Raw genomic sequence first — 16,967 nt, 5'->3', positions numbered from 1 at the left:
CCCATTACCCCATACAGTTACTGGCCAGCAATGACGGGTAGCGGCACAGTGGCAAGTGCTGCTGCCTCTCAGCGTCAGGGACCCCATTCCAGCTTTGGGTGACTGTCTGCGTGGAGTTTGCACATTCTCCCCGTGTCTGCGTGGGTTTCCTCCGGGTGCTCTGTTTTCCTCCCACAATCCAAAGATGTGCGGGTTAGGTTGATTGGCCATGCTAAAATTGCCCTTTAGTGTCAGGGGGACTAGCAGGGTAAATACATAGGATTATGGGGATAGGGCCTGGGCAGGATTGTGGTCAGTGCAGACTCGATGGGCCGAATGGCCTCCTCCTGCACTGTAGGGATTCTGTGATAGTGTGTGTACCTTTTGCCCTCCCCCCTAATCCAAGAGCTTGTATCTGTCTTTACACCCACCCCAACTGAGACCAGTTAATTCGTGAGCTACAAGAGTGAGCCGCTGGTTCTCTGTGCCGTTTGGTGTTGGCCAACTCTACCTTTTAAAAACCAGAGGCCATCGCAATAGACCAACAAACTCCAAACACACCCAATCTGCTGAATTATCCCAGCCAGCGGCGTGAGCCATTGCAGCACATCACCCCGTCTAGTTTTGTCTTGTCCAATAGGTTAACTAGTGATTTGGAAATCCAGATGTGGAGGATTGCGTTTCAGATTGGTAAATGGAACAGTCGACACTGATAGAGGGTGTGAGATCTTGATGCTCACGTTTGCATGGGGTGTGCGTGTGAACTTTTAACCTTTTTGGGCATTTATTTTTAAAATGTGCACAGGTTGTTTTCTTGATTTCATAGAAACCCTACAGTGCAGAAGGAGGCCATTCGGCCCATCGAGTCTGCACCGACCACAATCCCACCCAGGCCCTACCCCCACATATTTACCCGCTAATCCAACTAACCTACGCATCTCAGGACTCTAAGGGGCAATTTTTAACCTGGCCAATCAACCTAACCCGCACATCTTTGGACTGTGGGAGGAAACCGGAGCACCCGGAGGAAACCCACGCAGACACGAGGAGAATGTGCAAACTCCACACAGACAGTGGCCCGAGCCGGGAATCAAACCCTGGACCCTGGAGCTGTGAAGCAGCAGTGCTAACCCTGGACCCTGGAGCTGTGAAGCAGCAGTGCTAACCACTGTGCTACCATGCCGCCATCTTTGGTTACTGAATGATGGCGGGTAAGTAAATCCATTCGAATGAAGTGCATTTACTTGTATTTTTGGAGTTCATGCAAGTGGTTTATTTGGCAAACATTAGCACGTGACCAAATTGGTGTCATGATAGCCGCACCTATAGCTAGGCAGCAATTCCTATTGGACAACCCTGTTCCAGGCAGCAATAGGCACTGAAGTCCTTGTTCAGTCTGCCCTCGATGTCGGGGGGTTGCTAATCATGGCTCAGTGATTGTATGGTATCACAGCAGGGCGAGTGGGCACCAAGAACTACCTCAGCTAATATTGAGATTGGACCCTCACTGTCAGCATTATTAGACAACTCCAAGGGGAACAGCTAATTTATCCATATAACTGGACTCCCTCATGACTGCACGCTTTAGCCAACCCAGCTAGCCAGCCCCACTCCCCCCAAGACCTTGCTAGACTGATAATACTCCAGGAGCAGGATTTTAATTAAACTACTTTCTGAACTACGGTCTGGGCCGCTCTTCCATTTTCTAACATCAGCTTGGCCTCCCCGAGGCTGACAGGACCAGTTAGAATGCCAGCTGCTGCCAGTCAAACCCACAGCCTGGCTCCTGGCAATAAATTTGTAAAATTGGGAGATTTCCGAATTGGATAAGCAAGTCCGCTCCTACGCTGCAGCGCAAGCTGCTGTGTCCGTGCTAAATTGTCGGGGTATGCCTTTGAACCCATACCCTGCTTTGCTGAGGTAACCTTACCCAGGTTTGATGCCTTTGCCATGTGGAATCAGGTGTAGAATAATAACCCCAATATTCCCATACCGGGGCTTTAACCCTCCAGCAAAACACTCTCTCTCTCCCTCTCCAACCTAAATCCCAGTAAAACCTCAAGAAGTGACTTGGGTTTATTATAATCACATTGTCCTTTTTAAAATGTCTTTTGACAGGAAGGTTCTGCGATTGTGTCTGGATTGAGCCAACTCAAACTGGGATCTCAAACTGAGAGAGTGACATTCCTCCCCCTCTTCCCAGTCTCCATGTAGCACTCCTATAGACGGGATTAAGTAAAAAGTCTCTCAACACCAGGTTAAAGTACCAACAGGTTTATTTGGTATCACAAGCTTTCGGAGCGCTGCGCTGAAGTGGACTCGCCCAATGAAGGAGCAGCGCTCCAAAAGCTCGTGATGCCAAATAAATAAACCTGTTGGACTTTAACCCTGGTGTTGTGAGACTTCTTACTGTGCCCATCCCAGTCCAATGCGGCATCTCCACCTCATAGACAGGATAGGGGTTGCCCTGCTCCCAAGTCCTGAAACTAATTGCTAACGGTTGGCATTGAGTCCAAAAACAAAAAATAATAGAGTGCAGTGCTGCAAATCTCCCGGTGAGTTTTTTCTTTGACTTTTTCAGCCCGTGTCTGCGTGGGTTTCCTCCCACAGTCCAAAGATGTGCGGGTTAGGTTGATTGGCCAAGTTAAATTGCCCCTTAGTGTCCTGGGATGCGTAGATTAGAGGGATTAGTGGGTAAATATGTAGGGATACGGGGATAGGGCCTGGGTGGGATTGTTGTCAGTGCAGACGCGATGGGCCAAATGGTCTCTTTCTGCACTGTAGGTTTCTATAGGCGGCACGGTAGCGCAGTGGTTAGCACTGCTGCTTCACAGCTCCAGGGTCCCGGGTTCGATTCCCGGCTCGGGTCACTGTCTGTGTGGAGTTTGCACATTCTCCTCATGTCTGCGTGGGTTTCCTCCGGGTGCTCCGGTTTCCTCCCACAGTCCAAAGATGTGCGGGTTAGGTTGATTGGCCAGGTTAAAAATTGCCCCTTAGAATCCTAAGATGCGTGGGTTAGAGGGATTAGCGGGTAAAATATGTGGGGGTAGGTCCTGGGTGGGATTGTGGTCGGTGCAGACTCGATGGGCCGAATGGCCTCCTTCTGCACTGTAGGATTTCTAAAAAAAAAGATAACTGCAATCTCCACAGCAAATAGAACCACCCAGTTTTCATTTTGTTTCCCGGCAATGCAGGTTTGGCTTATCAAATAGGAATCAGCTGACTTGCGTGTAATGTGTGGCGAGCGCTTCTGCTTTGTCAACCTTGCACCGTTTCCACTGTTGCCCCATTACTTAACGTTTGGTGGCCGAGTGGGCGTCCCAGGCTCTTTGCAAGTGTTGCTTCCCAAGCTGCAACACTCCCACTAATAATGTACAGATTGCTAAGTTTCATGATGAATTGTTTATTTATTAGTGTTTTGATAGATTTTGAGCTTAGTCATCCTCTTGAGTGTCAGTGTGACCAATGGTTACTGACTGCACGCATTCTCATCGTCCTGTTCGCCCCCCCCACCATCTTCCTTCAAAATCTGCAACAGCAAAGTGAGGGCATCAACCCATTAAGTGCAGGAGCTCAGACTGGGGCCCACAACACTCTGGTTCCATGACTGTACCTATCCCAAACTGTAAACCCCAGTCCGTACCCTGGATGAAGCTAGGATTGTCTTTGGAAAGCAGCAGAGTGATTTCAAAGCTGTCACAGGATAGGAATTGATGTCCACTTCACTTTTGCAGTTAATCCCTCCAAGTCCATTGATTGTAAATGGCTGCCGGCGTTCTGTGTCAGCGATCTAACCCATAATAGATATAATCCATCAATACCTTCCCCAACAGCTCGGCTGTAGATGCTAGCTTCTCTTCCTGTTCCCCAGTGTGCTTAGGAGAAGGATTCACCAGCTGATGAACAAGCCAGAATGATAACACTTATCTATGGCCAGTGCAGTCTCAATTTGAGTACTTAGGCCAGTAAGGCAGGAGGGCTTTGTGAGCTCCGACAACCCATGCAATGATTGTGGGGGTAGGGGAGGAATAATCAGATCTCACACCCACTGAATGTGGGGATCGTGCTCTGAATGTCCATTCAGAATTTGGAGCCTCTGCTACAGTCCCCACTTTGAACTGTCTGAACTTCGAACTCTGGACGGCCCAACTCTGAACTGTCGCGCCCAACTCTGGACTGTCGTACTCATACAAGCTTTAACAGCTGTTTAATACGCCTCCATTTTACTCCCCAGCCTACGTTGAGTTTTGGGGCTCTAAAGACTACAGTCGAGTTGCTGCAATTGGTGGCTGGGTCCCTAAGCTAGGAATGAGGGAATGTAAATTGCGTTCCAATTTGCTGTCCAAACGCTCTTGCCTACAGCATTTGTGCGTCAGGCATGGATCAGATCAAACCGCTCCGTGGTGCTGCCTCACCTCTCTGGTTGAATATTGCAGTGGTGTCTGGTGCGTGAAGACTGGTTGTGTGGCTGACGTCAGGAGAGCAGCATTGTGCCGCAATGTCAGCTGCTGAAAGAACTTAAAATTGGCGGGTGGGGGGGGGGGGAAAAGGTTGCGAGCAAAGCGCAGGTTGGCCCCCCCCCCCCCCCCCCCCCCCCCTCCCTCCACCCCCTTCCTTGTGGGACGAATGATGCTTCAGCCAAAGGGGGCAATTGGAAATATCCTAATTACGAAACTGTGCCGATCTCCTTCAGTTTGACACACGAGTCCTGCTCAGAAATTTAACCCGTCTTCCGGCCAAAGTGTTTGCCAGACGCAACCTCCGGGATGTGGTCAGGACGCTGCCGCCTCCAGTCAATGGAAAGTTTTGACTTTACATTTTAAACAATTGAATTCTTGATGGTTTGAAAAAGCAATGCGGCGATCGCAGCCAAGTGGGAATTCAGCACTGAAACACCACTTGTGATCAGGTCATTCGGTTTCAACCATCTTTGAATTGACAGAACCGATTTCATTCCAGGTGGTGTCGGCCTATCGCTGTTTTATGCACAAAACACATTGCTGTTGATCCTGTTTACAATATTTAGATATTGACCATTTTTAACGAATTAACAAACCAGGGAATTGTATTTTGCCAATATCTATTGTAATGGTTTTTAACTTGGTGCTGTAGAGAGAGGCATTAACTAGCGTGGGAGGCAAGTGCATATTCGCGACAAAATCTGTGTCCATTTAAACTCCGTTTAACCACCTGCCACATCCAAGTTTAGTTGTGCTTATTTAAGTGAAAATAAATTATCTCTTATGCCTATTTAATTTATAAACATTGAGCTTTTCAGAAAGAAACCTCTCTCTTATTTAGCTGATGATTTGATGGTTTTATCAGAGTGCAGTTGTTCCAGCATGTTGTAAGACTATTTGCCAGTCCCAATCTGGCACCCCTGTTAGTTTTACTGATGCTTGGCCAGGTTGTCGGGAGCAGTGCCTCACTTGGTCTGCAAACCATTTGCGGTTATAATGTGCATGTTCGTTAAATCGCATGATTGATTGTAGACTATTTCTTGCCAGAACGGTTTAGTTGTTGACCCGAAGGTGAGCGAGTTTCCTGCTGCCTTCTCTTGCTCAGAATGATCGCAAGTTTACGCACCTTTATACTGTCACCACAATCACTGCAATCCTCAAAGCACGTTTATTCCCAGTCTTGTCCTGTTTCAGGGCTACCCCCTCACAGCTGGTTATGAAGTGGTGGTGTCTGGCTTGCGCCCTCTGCACTTGTTTGAGAGATCAAAGAAATGGTTCTATTCGGAGTTGAAGACTTGCTATTTGGATTGACTCGTGGGAATTTTTTGCGCTAATCAGGCACAGTGGTGCATGCATTAAACTGCGTTTGGGGACCATCTACAGCCTCCCTTCACGCTGGCGGCACAGTGGTTCGCGCTGCGGCCTCACAGCGCCAGGGATCCAGGTTCAATTCCGGTCTCGGGTCACTGTCTGTGCGGAGTTTGCACATTGTTTCTGTGTGGGTTTCCTCCGGGTGCTCCGGTTTCCTCCCACAGTCCAAAGATGTGCAGATTAGGTGGATTGGCCATGCTAAATTGCCGCTTAGTGTCCAAAGATGTTCAGGTTGGGTGGATTGGCCATGCTAAATTGCCCCTTAGTGTCCAAGGATGTTCAGGTTGGGTGGATTGGCCATGCTAAATTGTCCTTTAGTGTCCAACGATGTACAGGTTATGTGGATTAGCCATGGTAAATGAGTGGGATTACGGGCATAGAGTGGAATTGAGGGTCTGGGCGGATACTCTTTCGCAGTCTTGATGGGCTGATTGGACTCTTTCTGCACTGTAGGGATTCTGAGGCCGTCTACAGCACTCTTCCATATGTCTTACAACCCATATAACTACTGCCAGATACCCCGTACTTCCTGGTACAAGGAAGCCGAGTTGAGGAGTAACCTTAAATTCAACCCAGTATTTTGTTTTACTTTCCCTTTAAGGAATATGTTCAACCCTCACTCAAACTATCTTGTGTCACATTTAAAATCAGGAGATTGGCACATAGGAAATGCAGTCAATCTCTCTGGATGGTGCTGGGTGAATATTCCTCGCACTAAATGTTACCGTACTATAGCGGTTCCACCTGAACCTTCTGCCACTGCAGCCAAAAGCAAAATATCGCGGATGCCGTAAACCTGAAATAAAAAGAAAGAATATGGGAAATGTTTAGCAGGCCAAGCAGCATCTGTAGAGGGAGAAAACTATATTTCACATTGGTAATGACCCTGTAGCTGATGACGTCTGACCTGCTGAGTATTTCCACCAGCTTCTGTTTTTAATTCTGCCTCTCGAGACTGCTGGAGTCTTGTGCTCAGATTCTGGTACCAGCAGTCACTTTTGTATTTGAGTAACTCTCCAGTATTCCTAGTGGCTGTGACGGGCGCTGGGCAGAACTCGGGCCACAACATGGGGACATGGCATCTCTGTGCAAAATGAGGGATGTGTTGGCGTGTGAGGTCATAGAATCCTACAGTGCAGAAGCAAGTTATTCGGCCCATCGAGTCTGCACCAACCACAATCCCGCCTCGGTCCTATCCCCATAATCCCATGCATTTACCCCAGCTAGTCTCTCTGACACTAAGGGGCAATTACCATGGCCAATCAACCTAACCCGCACATCTTTGTGATAATGGGAGGAAACCGGGGCACCCGGAGGAAACCCACGCAGACACGGGGAGAACGTGCAAACTCCACACAGACAGTGACCCAAGCTGGGAATGGAACCCGGGTCCCTGACGCTGTGAGGCAGCAGAGCTAACCACTGTGCCACCAGGTCTTGTAAGTTCTGCTCGTTCATCAGCAGGATTCTGCTCCACTGACCCTTTGGACAAAATTCTGGGTTTGTTTAAGTTTATTTATTAGTGCCACAAGTAGGCTTGCATTAACACTGCAATGAAGTTACTGTGAAAATCCCCTAGTCGCCACACTCTGGCACCAGTCCGGGTACACAGAGAGAATTTAGCATGGCCAATGCAACTAACCAGCATGTCTTTCGGACTGTGGGAGGAAACCGGAGCACCCGGAGGAAACCCACGCAGACACGGGGAGAACGTGCAGACTCCACACAGACAGTGACCCGAGCTGGGAATCAAACCCGGGTCCCTGGCATTGTGAGGCAGTGTGCTAACCACTGTTTTTAAAAGCATAGTAAGAAGTTTAACAACACCAGGTTAAAAGCATAGACAACATTGGTGCAGGGGCAGAAAATAAGCACAAAAAAAATTAGTTTGTATCAGAACGCAAGACTAAATCTATTGTGGAAACTTCAATTGTCCCAGACCTCTTCATTAGTATTGCATTTTAACATTGTGAAAATATCAGTTGATTGGAAGTAAATGGGCAGCATTTATTACACAAATCCTGTGGTTACATTTTTATTAAGGCTCATAATACATATGGGAGATGAACAAAGTGAGTGAAATTTTGTATAAATTGTGAGCATTAAAATGGAGATTTCAAAATCAGTGGATAATTGAATTGTCAGTCAATCTTTGACAGTTCTGATCTAAGTGCCAGGTGTCACAAATGTATAAATACAGAATAAACCAATACAGGCGGCACCGTGGTTCGCACTGCTGCCTCACAGCGCCAGGGACCCGGGTTCGATTCCCAGCTCAGGTCACTGTCTGTGTGGAGTTTTCACGTTCTTCCCTGTGTCTGCGTGGGTTTCCTCCGGGTGCTCCGGTTTCCACTCTCACTCCAAAAATGTATCGGTTAGGTGGATTGGCCGTGCTAAATTGCCCCTTCGTGTCAGGTTGGACTAGCTAGGGTAAATGCATGGGGATAGGGCCTGGGTGGGTTTGTAGTCGATGCAGACTTGATGGGTCGAATGGCCTCCTTCTGCACTGTCGGATTCTATGGAAACCCTTGCCACCTTTTTAAAATATATTTAAATGATTGACTTCTCATTATTTGCCATTCCTATTTTTGATCCCAGCCTCATTCGGAGTGGACACCAGGTGGTACCTCACAACCCAGGTGAGGTAGGCGGTTTTATGGCAGAAAGGATGTGTATCTTGCAGGAGCTGCCTAACTTATCCGCTCATCTTGGACAGACCGAGAGAGAACTTGTCGGGTTGTGTTCTCTCTGCACCAGTTGGCACAGCCCCGGAAAGAGCAGTCACCCTTGCAGGACATCCCTGTGCCAACCGCTCTCCATGACCAGCTGCTGGGAAGCGAAGGTTGTTTCCTTTATACCTTGCCCCGAATGATCCGGTCGCTTCTATCTCGTAGCAGTGACACGGCTGTGTTTTGTAAATGATGTACATTCCATGTCACCCTGCACTGACAAATGATCTGTTCCCGAGAAACACTTCCCTTCTTCATTTATTTTTGTCACGAGGTTTCTCTAATTGTAAATATGATTGCCAAATTGTCTCCCCCATCGTAACTGGGCAGGTTTTAAACCCAAGTCGATTTGTGTGTGTGTGTGTGTGTGTCCTACTTTTAAAAAGAAAATAGTTGCATAAAATGCAATTGCTGCTGGCTCTTAATTGTTCTCCGATTGGGGGGAAAAGCTTTTTTAAATTTTGCACAGTAAATATCTCTTGCAGACTTGTATCATACATTTGTGTAGGTATCATTTCAAATGCCAATAAAAGATTTTTTTTTCCAAAATTTTCTGTTCTTTAGTCAATAGTTGTGCCAACGCCCCAGTGGGTTGGTAAGTGTGCTGTCACACACTGCAGGGCCGGTAGTTTACATGGATTTCCAGGTGACATTCAGTAAGGTTCCACACACAGGAAACTGTTAACTAAACTGTTAACACGAAGGTTGGTGGGGTTGTGGATAGTCTGGAGGGATGTCAGAAGTTACAGAGGGACATAGATAGGATGCAAGACTGGGCGGACAAGTGGCAGATGGACTTCAACCCAGATAAATGCATCGTGGTCCATTTTGGTAGGTCAAATGGGATGAAGGAGTACAATATAAAGGGAAAGACTCTTAGTACTGTAGAGGATCAGAAGGACCTTGGGGTCCGGGTCCATAGGACTCTGAAATCGACCCCGCAGGTGGAGGAGGTGGTTAAGAAGGCGTATGGTGTGCTGGCCTTTATCAATCGAGGGATTGAGTTTAGGAGTCCGGGGATAATGATGCAGCTATACAAGACCCTCGTCAGACCCCACTTGGAGTACTGTGCTCAGTTCTGGTCGCCTCATTACAGGAAGGATGTGGAAAAGATTGAAAGGGTGCAGAGGAGATTTACAAGGATGTTGCCTGGATTGAGTGGCATGCCTTATGAGGATAGGCTGAGGGAGCTCGGTCTTTTCTCCTTGGAGAGACGAAGGATGAGAGGAGACCTAATAGAGGTGTATAAAATGTTGAGAGGCATAGATTGGGTGGACTCTGAGGCTTTTTCCCAGGGTGGAAATGTCTGCTACGAGAGGACACAGGTTTAAGGTGCTGGGGGGTAGGTACAGGGGAAATGTTAGGGGGAAGTTTTTCACTCAGAGGGTGGTGGGCGAGTGGAATCGGCTGCCGTCAGTGGTGGTGGAGGCAAACTCAATATTGTCTTTTAAGAGACTCCTGGATGTGTACATGGAGCTTAATAGGATGGAGGGTTACAGGTAGGTCTAGAAATTAGGGATGTGTTCGGCACAACTTGTGGGCCGAAGGGCCTGTTTGTGCTGTAGTTTTTCTATGTTCTAAAATGAGAGCCCAAGGAGTTGAAAGCGCACAGGTGAGGCAGTTGCAGACGGGGGAGATCATGAGGATGAAAGGAGTTGACTTGTGGTGATCCACAAGGATCTCTGCTGGGGACCCAACTGTTGACCTCTCTTATTAAAGGTTCCAATAGCAGGCACTGTGAAGTTCAGAACAACAGAGGAATCTTGGTAATTATTAAAGTAAAGTTTACTTATTAGTCACAAGTAGGTTTACATTAACACTGCAATGAGGTTACTGTGAAAATCTCCTGGTCGCCCACTCCAGCGCCTGTTCAGGTACACAGAGGGAGAATTTAGCATGGCTAAACCAGCACGTCTTTGTGGGAGGAAACCAGAGCACCTGGAGGAAACCCACGCAGATACAGGAAGAATGTACAAACTTCACACACGTTGGAGATCTCTACTGCCTCCCGAAGATGCACAAGGCAAACACACCTGGCCGTCTCATTGTATCGGGCAATGGGACCCTGTGCGAGAACCTCTCCGACTATGTCGAGGGCATCCTGAAACCCATTGTACAAAGAACCCCCAGCTTTTGTCGCGACACTACGGACTTCCTACAGAAACTCAGAGCACATGGAGCAGTTGAACCAGGAGCGCTCCTCATCACAATAGATGTTTCGGCACTCTACACCAGCATCCCCCACGATGATGGCATTGTTGCAACGGCCTCAGTGCTCAGCGCCGACAACTGCCAGTTTCCAGATGCAATTTTACAACTCATCCGCTTCATCCTAGACCACAATATCTTCACCTTCAACAACCAGTTCTTCATCCAGACACACGGAACAGCCATGGGGACCAAATTCGCACCTCAATATGACAACATCTTCATGCACAGGTTCGAACAAGACTTCTTCACCACACGGGACCTTCAACCGATGCTATACACTCGATACATCGATGACATTTTCTTCCTTTGGACTCATGGTGAACGATCACTGAAACAACTATATGATGACATCAACAAGTTCCATCCCACCATCAGACTCACCATGAACTACTCTCCGGAATCGGTTGCATTCTTGGACACACGCATCTCCATTAAGGATGGTCACCTCAGCACCTCACTGTACCGCAAGCCCACGGATAACCTCACGATGCTCCACTTCTCCAGCTTCCACCCTAAACATGTTAAAGAAGCCATCCCCTATGGACAAGCCCTCCGTATACACAGGATCTGCTCGGATGAGGATGATCGCAACAGACACCTCCAGACGCTGAAAGATGCCCTCATAAGAACAGGATATAGCGCTCGACTCATCGATCAACAGTCCCGACGTGCCACAGCGAAAAACCACACCAACCTCCTCAGAAGACAGACACGGGATGCGGTGGACAGAGTACCCTTCGTCGTCCAGTACTTCCCCGGAGTGGAGAAGCTACAGCATCTCCTCCGGAGCCTTCAACATGTCATTGAAGAAGACGAACGCCTCGCCAAGGCCATCCCCACACCCCCACTTCTTGCCTTCAAACAACCGCACAACCTCAAACAGACCATTGTCCGCAGCAAACTACCCAGCCTTCAGGAGAACAGTGACCACAACACCACACAACCCTGCCACAGCAACCTCTGCAAGACATGCCGGATCATCGACACAGATACCATCATCTCACGTGAGAGCACCATCCACCAGGTACACGGTACATACTCTTGCAACTCGGCCAATGTTGTCTACCTGATACGCTGCAGGAAAGGATGTCCCGAGGCATGGTACATTGGGGAAACCATGCAGACGCTGCAACAACGGATGAATGAACACCGCTCGACAATCACCAGGCAAGACTGTTCTCTTCCTGTTGGGGAGCACTTCAGCGGTCACGGGTATTCGGCCTCTGATATTCGGGTAGGTGTTCTCCAAGGCGGCCTTCACGACACACGACGGCGCAGAGTCGCTGAGCAGAAACTGATAGCCAAGTTCCGCACACATGAGGACGGCCTAAACCGGGATATTGGGTTCATGTCACACTATGTGTAATCCCCACAGCCTGCCTGGACCTGCAGAGTTTCACTGGCTGTCCTGTCTGGAGACAATACACATCTCTTTAGCCTGTCTTGATGCTCTCTCCACTCACGTTGTTTGTATCTTAAAGACTTGATTAGCTGTAAGTATTCACATTCCAACCATTATTCATGTAAATTGAGTTTGTGTCTTTATATGCCCTGTTTGTGAACAGAATTCCCACTCACCTGAAGAAGGGGCTTGGGGCTCCAAAAGCTTGTGTGGCTTTTGCTACCAAATAAACCTGTTAGACTTCTTACAAACTTCACACAGACAGTGACCCAAGCCGGGAATCGAACCTGGGTCCCTGGCGCTGTGAGGCAGCAGTGCTAACCACTGTGCCACCATGCTGCCCTAATTATTATGTGGAGATGCTGGCGTTGGACTAGGGTAAACACAGTAAGAAGTCTCACAACACCAGGTTAAAGTCCAACAGGTTTATTTGGGAGCAAAAGCCACTAGCTTTCGGAGCGCTGCCCCTTCATCAGGTGAATGGGAGTTCTGTTCACAAACAGGGCATATAAAGACACAAGCTCAATTTACAAAATAATGATTGGAATGCGAGTCTTTACAGGTAATCAAGTCTTAAAGGTACAGACAATGTGAGTGGAGAGAGGGTTAAGCACAGGTTAAAGAGATGTGTATTGTCTCCAGACAGGACAGTTAGTGAGATTTTGCAAGCCCAGGCAAGTCATGGGGGTTACAGATAGTGTGACATGAACCCAAGATCCCGGTTGAGGCCGTCCTTATGTGTGCAGAACTTGGCTATTAGTCTCTGCTCAGCGACTCTGCGTTGTGTGTCGTGAAGGCCACCTTGGAGAACGCTTACCCAAAGATCAGAGGCCGAATGCCCGTGGCCGCTGAAGTGTTCCCCAACAGGAAGAGAACACTCTTGCCTGGTGATTGTCGAGCAGCGTTCATTCATCTGTTGTCGTAGCGTCTGCATGGTCTCCCCGATGTACCATGCCTCGGGACATGCCCTGTCTGGAGACAATACACTAACTGTCCTGTCTGGAGACAATACACATCTCTTTAACCTGTGCTTAACCCTCTCTCCACTCACATTGTCTGTACCTTTCAGACTTGATTACCTGTAAAGACTCGCATTCCAACCATTATTTTGTAAATTGAGTTTGAGTCTTTATATGCCCTGTTTGTGAACAGAACTCCCACTCACCTGATGAAGGAGCAGCGCTCCGAAAGCTAGTGGCTTTTGCTACCAAATAAACCTGTTGGACTTTAACCTGGTGTTGTGAGACTTCTTACTGTGTTTGCCCTAATTATCCATAGATCCCTGAAGTTGGCAAAGCAGGTGAATAGGATAGTTAAGGCATATGAGACATTTGCTTTCGTCAGTCGTGGTATAGAGTATAATAGCGAGGAGGTGATGTTGGAGCTGTACAGGGCGTTGGTGAGGCCACAGCTGGAGCACTGTGTGCAGTTCTGGTCACCTCACTATCGGAAGGGTGTGATAGCATTAGAGGGGGTACAGAGGAGATTCACCAGGATGCTGCCTGGGATGGAGCATTTGAGCGATAAGGAGATACTGGATAGGTTTGGATTGTTTTCTCTAGAGCAGAGAAGGCTGAGGGGGGACATGATTGAGGGGTATGGACAGGATGGGTAGGGAGCAGCTGTTCCCCTTGGTTCGGGGGCCAATCACGAGAGGGCATAGTTTTGGGGTGAGAGGCAGGAAATTCAGAAAGGATTTGAGAAACCTTTGATTTGATTTATTGTCACGTATTGGTGTACAGTGAAAAGTATCGTTTCTTGCGCGCTATACAGACAAAGCATACTGTTCATAAAGAAGGAAAGGAGAGAGTGCAGAATGTAATGTTATAGTCATAGTTAGGGTGTAGAGAAAGATCAACTTAGTGCGAGGTAGGTCCGTTCAAAAGTCTGATGGCAGCAGGGAAGAAGCTGTTCTTGAGTCGGTTTCACTCAGAGGGTGGTGGGAATCTGGAATGCGCTGCCTGGGAAGGTAGTGGAGGCTGGAAACCTTACAACCTTTAAAAAATATTTGGATGAGCACTTGAAATATCAGAACATTCAAAGATATGGGACAAGTGCTAATGGAACTTTGGTTTTTATAGCTAGGGGGACTGCTATATAAAGGTAAGGGATTCGCTACAGGTTGACAAAGGCCTGCTTTTGACCAGACTTGAGGTTTATTGGCCTCGGACAGAGTGTAATGTTATCAGGGCTCCAAGAAATAACCTGCATAAATCAGGCTTCTATTCTCTGGCATATAGAAGGTTGATTTGAGTGAGATGAGAGCCTTTTACATCCTTGGCATACAGAACACTTCAGAGTCAATGAATAGACTTTTTAACATAAACTGTCTGGTGCACAGCAAGATCCCACACAAAAAAAGAGATTGCTCAGCAATTGAATCTGTTTTTGTGGTGTTAGTTGCAGGACTACAGGAGAATTCACCACTCTTCAAAGACTGCCATGCCTTGGATCATTTATGTCTACCTGAACAGCAGCTCAGCTGAGAAACTGCACCCGTGACAATGTCGCACCCCTCCTGATATCCAACTAGCAGCTCAGCTGATATAGAACTTGCAGCGCAGAAACTGGCTTCTTGGCTCACCTGGTCTATGCCAGCCTTTATGTTCATCTCCAGCCTGCTTCCAACCCTGCTTTGTCCAACCCCATCTCATCCTTCTATTCCTTTCGCCTTGTAAGATCAATGTTGTCCAATAGGTCTCATGAAGCGGTCTTGTTTAGTTCAACAGTAAGTGCTGATTAAATATACGTCCACATGAGATCTAAGCTAGTAGCTGCCTCCATGCTTGCCTCTACACACTTCTCTCAAGACTGCCCTCTACACTTGGGTCATGTCTTCCCTTACATCACATTGTGGGCAGTACAGTACCCAGCCCCATGTTAACCATTGGGGAGGTGATGGCCTACTGGTATTATCGCTAGACTATTAATCCAAAAACTCAGCTAATGTTCTGGGGACCTGGGTTCGAATCCCGCCACGGCAGATGGTGGAATTTGAATTCAATAAAATATATCTGGAAGTAAGAATCTACTGATGACCATGAAACCATTGTCGATTGTCGGAAAAACTCATCTGGTTCACTCGTGTCCTTTGGGAAGGAAATCTGCCATTCTTACCTGGTCTGGCCTACATGTGATTCCAGAGCCACAGCAATGTGGTTGACTCTCAACTGCCCTCGGGCAACTAGGGATGGGCAATAAATGCTAGCCAGCCAGCGATGCTCATGAATAAAAATGAATTTTTAAAAATCCAGAAGAATTATAAAGCCTCCACGCTTCCTCAGCCTATAAACACAAAGACTTGATGGGAGAGGGTGGGAAAGAGAAGAGGGATAATATAAATATGCTGGGTAAACAGGAGTGCACTGGAAATACATTGGATAAAAACTTGGCGGGAGGTGTAGCAAAGGAGCCTGGCACTGCCCACATTGTGATGTAAAGGAACACATGACCTGAGGGCAGACTTGAGAGAAGTGTGTGGAGGCAAGCATGGAGACAGTTGGATGACTTTACGATGCACTGAGGGCAGTACCGTTACCCATGTTAACCCTTTCCAAGCCAGACCTCTATGCTACATGCATTTGTGCAGTTCCCCTTTTTATAGAGACACAAACGTGTTAACAAGTTCTACATCATCACCACCTTCTGGCTAAAGTTTAAATTTTATTTATTCGTCACAAGTAGGCTTACATTCACACTGCAATGAAGTTACTGTGAAAATCCCCTAGTCACCACACTCTGGCACCTGTTCGGGTAACACTGAGGGAGAATTTAGCGTGGCCAATGCACCCTAACCAGCACGTCTTTCAGACTGTAGGAGGAAACCCACACAGACACGGGGAGAATGTGCAAACTCCACACAGACAGGGACCCCAAGCTGGGAATTGAACCCGGGTCCCTGGTGCTGTGAGGCAGCAGTGCTAACCACCGTGCCACCCTGTGGCTAAAGAAGAATCAAGAATTAATTGGAAACTGTCTAGCATTTATGACCCCATGTTTTGGTCCCCCTGCCCCCACACGCACATTTCTATATCAATCTTATCCAACCCGTCAGAATTTTTAAGGCCTGGGTGAGGTCATCCTATGACAATCTCTTCCAGTTCTGCAGTTGGGTTTGATAGCCAGACTTGCTGGCTTAGAGGCCAGAATTGTATCTGTGGGTTGTGTGTGTGAATGTGTGATCTCTGTCCACCAACAAGAAAGTCTACAAAACCCATCCCCAAAAACCCCCTCGAATCCCTCAGCTGCTTTGAGAAATGTGCAACCTCTTTTTACGTTGTCTTTCTCCAGCAAAACAAGATTAAAACCAACACTATCCACTCGGCGTGCCTTGCAAACCATGTCTGTTTGGGAGGTCAAGCAGTGGGGGAATAGTACAAACCTTCTTCCCCCCATTGGAGCATGTCCACATTGAGGGATATATACAAAGATGGTAGCTTCATCCTGCAAAACCCACCCACAACCCACCCGTAATCACACCCTGCCAGTTATATGAAAACCTCCTCATCTCCCTCTGCAGACTGATGTTAGGTGAGCTAAGATGGAAATGCTCAAGTTCAGGAAATTGAAGGGAGGGATCTCATTTAAACCTATAAAATTCTAACAGGACTAGACAGGGTAGATGGAAGGAGGATGTACCCGACGGTACGGGAGTCCAGAACCAGGGCTCACAGTCTGAGGATACAGGGGAAACCTTTTAGGACCGAGGTTAGGAGAAATTTCTTCACCCAGAGAGGGGTGAATCTGTGGAATTTGCTACCACACAAAGAAGTGGAGGCCAAAACATTGAATGTTTTCAAGAAACAGATATAGCAC

This window comes from Mustelus asterias, chromosome 21 (assembly GCF_964213995.1).
Source record: "Mustelus asterias chromosome 21, sMusAst1.hap1.1, whole genome shotgun sequence".
NCBI lineage: Eukaryota > Metazoa > Chordata > Chondrichthyes > Carcharhiniformes > Triakidae > Mustelus > Mustelus asterias.
This window is presented reverse-complemented; position numbering follows the sequence as displayed.